General features: G+C 42.6%; 1 pseudogene; it reads right to left on the bottom strand.

Moving 5' to 3' along the window:
* Positions 1–4978: 4978 nt before the first annotated feature.
* LOC111734149 lies at positions 4979–5096 on the bottom strand (annotated as a pseudogene).
* Between the last annotated feature and the right edge of the window lie 234 nt (positions 5097–5330).

Below are 5330 nucleotides of genomic sequence, written 5' to 3'. Positions count from 1 at the left end.
ACTTCTCTTCATCCATCGGAGTGTTGGTCCATGTCCACAGGCAACAGTGGAAGAGAGATACATTCTTTAACCAAATGGATCGTTAATAGTAATAGCACATAACAGTTGCAGTTTGCAAGCCCCTTTCTTCTATATTATCCCATTTAATTTAATCCTCACAATCATCCTGGGGTTATTAACCCTAAGTTACAGGTGAAGAAACTGAGGCACAGAGGGGTTAAATGCTTTGTCCAGGGCCACAAAGCCTGGAGGTGGCCAAGGTTGGGGGCACTGCTGTTCCCAGCCCAGTGCTCCAGACCTGCACTGAGTGGGTTGGAAAGTGTTCTTTAGAAGTAGAATAGTTGCTGCTCCAACAAAGCATCTCTTGTGAGGGGATGTGCTGGTGGTGTTTTAGATGAACATGGTTTTGTCTTTCCAAGTGTGATTCCTCCCTAAAGGGAAGGGGCTGCAGGCAAATATGTGAAGGACGCCCCTCAGAAGACTACAGAACTCCGCTCCATGAATTTGGTTCTCTGAGGAGAGGGAAACCACATTTCCTGAGCACCTACCACATGCCAGACACTGTCAGAATATTCAGGCCTGCATGTTTTTAACCTCCCAGCAAATTGCCAGGTCCAAGTGCAGACCCCTTTTGACAGATGAGAAGGCCAAGATTCAGAAAGCAGGAGCCACTTGCCCAGAGGCACTGCCAGATGGAAGACCCCTAAATTTCCACTGCACTCCAAGTAGGCGGAAAAAGAACTCCTTTGCAGCTGTCGTTTTCTTCTGACCTCTGTTCTCCAGGACCCAGCCTCCAGGACTGAGTCCTCTTTTTCAGTCCAGCTCCTTGTGCCACTGCAGGGAAGGCACTGCAATGGCTCCTATGTGGTTCCCTCAGAGGATGCTGGGCAAATTGCAGGGTCCATAAAGCCTTCTTTCTCCCCTTCCAGGGGCTTGTCTCTTTCTTCCCATCTCTGCTGTATCCTCGATGCTCACAATTCTTCTAATCAAGGCTAAACTCATGAGGCTGTAAGAGGCACATAAACTTTTAAAAATGAAAGTGTTTATTTAGATGATTGCATAGTTACTTGTAACAAAGAACACAGCCTGTGAATGCTTAACCCAGTTTCCCCAAAGGAGACATTTTGTAAAACTACAGTACGATATAACAACCAGGATATTGACACTGATTTTATCCATTAGACTTGTTCTGATGGCTCTTGTTTTATCTGCGTCTATGTTGTGTGTGTGTGTGTGTGGGGGGGGTGCGTGTGTGTGCACATAAGCTGTGTTTAGTTCTATGCAGTTTTATCACCTGTGTAGGTTCACATACTCACCACCACAGTGATGATAGTGAATAGTTCCCACACCTTGGGCTCCCTTCTGTGACCCTTTCACATGGATTTCAATGAGGGGTTCTTGAAGAAGGAGACCTCCTCAGCACTGGGCCCTGTGCTGGAGTTGCCCATCTTAGTCTCTGGATTTGAGCTTTACGTTAGCCTGGAGGTTGTTATGGGCATCCTATCATGGAGTTACTTTGCCCACCATGGCACAGCTGGGACAGCAGGAGACAGGACTGGCTCAGGACCATGTAACATTCACGGACCTTTCCTTTTGCCTTAACCATGCCATCATCATCATCATCATCATCATCATCGTCATCATCATCGTTATAATAGCAATACATGTTTTAAAAAAATCAAACAGGACAGAAGGGGATACAATGAAAAGTACAGGACCTCTGTTTTTCTAGCCTCCCCAAAGAGAATTCCTGTTTTCTGAGGTATCCATCAAGTCATTTTCATTTTCTATGTATTTCCAAGACTATATGTGAATATTCTCTTTTAAGAAAATAGCAGAGACTGCCTCACACTAGACACCCTGTTAGTAACTCATTTTTGTTTAATTATGGATCTTGTATATCTCTCCATGCCTCTACATATAGATCTTTTTTTTATTTCCTTCCTTTGAAAATCTAAATGTATTTTAAAAGATAATACATCCATGTCATTTAAGATCTTAAAGTTACAAAAGTGCACACAGTGAGAGACCCTCCTCCCATTACCTCTTCAGTTACTCTCTGTAGAGACAGCCAGCATTATGGGTGTCTATGAGTTCTTCTACATACAGCTTTCCCATATACAAACTATACGTATATAAATTCTCCCCTCCTTTTTTTTTTTTAAACTGAGATACAATCAACATATAACATTATATTAGCATCAGTTATATAACACAATGATTTGATATTTGTATATATTGTGAAATGATTACTACAATAAGTCTAGTAACCATTCATCACCATACATAATTATAAAATTTATTTTCTTGTGATGAGAACTTTTAAGATCTACTCTCAGCAACATTCAAATATGCAATAAGTATTATTATCTATAGTCACTGTTCTGTACATTACATTCCCATGACTTACTTATTTTACAACTGGAAGTTTGTACCTTTTGACCACCTTCACCCATTTCTCCCATCTCCCAACCCCTGCCTCTGACAACCACCATCTACTCTCTGTATCTATGAGTTTGGTTTGTTTGTTTGTTTCAGATTCCACATATAAGTGAGATCTTTCAGTAATTGTCTTTTTCTGTTTGACTTATTTCACTTAGCATAATTCCCTCAAGGTCCATCCATGTTGTTGCAAATGGCAGGATTTCTCTTTTTTCCACGGCTATGTAATATTCCTCTTCCCTTCCTTCTTATACCAGGGTTCTGCACCTTGATTTTTCTCCCTGAACAATGTCTCTTGGAGACTCACTGATAGTTTCTTCACTCTCTTTTATAGCTGTGCAGTATTCCATTGTAATATATGTACCATAACTTATTTAAGCAGACTCTTATTTATATCCATTTAGGCTGATTCCAGTTTTTCTGCGCGTGTACTACAGGAAATAAGAATCTTTAATGGTAGAATTTCAGGCACAGAAAAACCATTTGGGGACAAATGTTTCCAAGTGCTCTTGGGAGCATACCTGACCACCAGGGGTCAGGTGTCCTGGAGGCACAAGGAGCTTCTCTGCCCAGTTGTCACAGAGACATGTGTGTCAGCAAGTTTCTTATCTGTGACATTTACAGGTTGGTGATTCAATATTTATCTTACTTTCTTTGTGCCCCTCACTTTTCCCAGCTTCTCCTTTTATCCTCCCACCAGATGAGCAGAACCAAATCAAGGATCCTATGAGGACCTTCAGGTGTTAATAAATTGAAAAGGTCATCCCAAGCCAGGACTGTTAAAAGTTAAGTTTCTTATTGGGTTTATTTTTAGATAGATGGGAGCTGAGAAAATTTGGCTAAGACTTCCGATTTGAGATCTTATGATCAGGGACACTGACAACTTCTGTTCTTTCTAAGGTGTTCTTTCTAGGCTGCAGTTCCACTTTGACGGTTGATGAATTTATGTGAACTCAGCAACAACTCAGGCCTGAAGAGACCAGCTGGGCTCTGGCCGGGTGTTGTGTTTACCTCTTGCATTACTTTTGGTGGTGTGGGATTTGAAAAGGGAAATCAAACACCAACAATTTCACAGACATACCTTTAATGCAGCCTGTTTTGTCAAGTCAAGAGATATTTAATTGAGGGTTCTCCCTGGAATGCGACTCCCCCACGTGGGGTCCTAAAGATGGTTTGACTTGGAGTGTGGATTTTATGTGTCTCGATTTTCCTGGGTGCATGGCATAGGTAAACATAGCAAACCTTGATATTTACACTTGGTTACTGTCCTTTGAGGAACCAACCATTAAAAGTGCCAGTGATGACGTGTTCACTCCATCTGTGTGAGGAATCATGACAAGCTTTCAGAGTAACTCAAGAAGGACCTCTAGTGACAGCATTGGGGCTGTGCCGCTCCTCACCCGGGTCCCCTGGCTCCAGGGTCTGCCCACATGATAAAAGAAAGTCCATTGGATCCACCTCCAAGACATCCTTGCAGTGTCACCCTAGCCTTGGGGACAATGGCCTTACATGGACTGCCTGTGCCCAGGCTGTCTCCAAGTGTTTCCTCAATTTTTCTGTCCTCTAAACCTCCCCTTCCTCACACTTAGCTTTTTCCCTCATGATTTCCTTGGGGGTCCTGACTCTCCCTTCTATGCTTCACTTCTGAGGGAGGAAGATCCTGCAGGTTCTGCCAGCCACAGGCTTTTTTCTCTCATCCCTCCTTCTGAGGTTTAGTTCTCTCTCACAGGTCCTTCTGATGCAGGACAGGGCAAATTTCCCCAAGTGAGGGGAGGCCAAGCCCTGCACCAAGAGAAGAGGGTCCTTTGGCAGAAAGAATTCAACACAAGCACCAAACAGTGTGGTCTTCTCTCAGAGACAGAGAGTAAGAGGGACCAAGAGAGGCTTGGAAAGATAGTAAGTAGAAGGGGTGGGAGGTGAGTGTTCAGGGAATTCAGTTTATATATCATTCTTTAGTTTCTGTGAGTTATTATTTAAAAGACTTTGTTAACCCATTTCCTTTCCTATTGACATACAGTGAGGAGGGGGAAGGGTATATAGCGTGAAAAGGTAAGAATATATAGAGTGAAAGATCTGCTGGCAGTTCCCAGCCTTTAATCCATAGGTTCCCCATGGTTTCGGCTATAGGAAATGACTCTTGGTTCCTGTTTCCCGCTCCACAGGTGTGGGGAATGGGTTATTAGCAATCCCAGTAGAAATCTTTCTTTGTCCTGAACATAGGGCTGATCAGCACATTGCAGTCTCAGAATGTGGCTTGATTAACATTTTTAATTCTCTTGCCTCCTCCCTACATTACTTCCTCCCTCCTCAAGAACCATGGTGCACAAGGAGGTGGGGGTCCCACCATTATTGCACATGGGTGGGTCTCAAACTCAGACCTTCAACATTCTAAAAGAGAATGAAAAGGTAAACCACAGACTGAGAGAAAATCTTTACAAAAGATTTATTTGGTAAAGGACTATTGTCTAAAATATACGAAGAACTCTGTCTCTCTGTCTCTCTCTCTCTCTCTCTCTCTCCCGCTTTAATATTTTTATGCCTATAGCACCTATCTTCCTAGGTGGTCTCTCATCCAAGTACTAACCAGGCCTGACCCTGCTTAGCTTCTGAGATCAGATGAGATCGGGCATGTTCAGGGTAGCATGGCCATAGACTAAAATATACAAAGAATTCTTAAAACTCAACAATAAGCAACCTAATTAAAAAATAGACCAAAGACCTAAACAGACATCTCTCCAGTGAAGATATACAGAAGGCAAACAAGCATATGGAAAGCTGCTCCACATCATATGTCATCAGGGAATTGCAAATTAAAACAGGATATCACTACACACCTACGAGAATGGCCAAAATCCTGAACACTGATGACACCAGTGTTCATCAGTGTT

The sequence above is a fragment of the Pteropus vampyrus genome, unplaced genomic scaffold (assembly GCF_000151845.1).
Source record: "Pteropus vampyrus isolate Shadow unplaced genomic scaffold, Pvam_2.0 Scaffold818, whole genome shotgun sequence".
NCBI lineage: Eukaryota > Metazoa > Chordata > Mammalia > Chiroptera > Pteropodidae > Pteropus > Pteropus vampyrus.
This window is presented reverse-complemented; position numbering and strand designations above follow the sequence as displayed.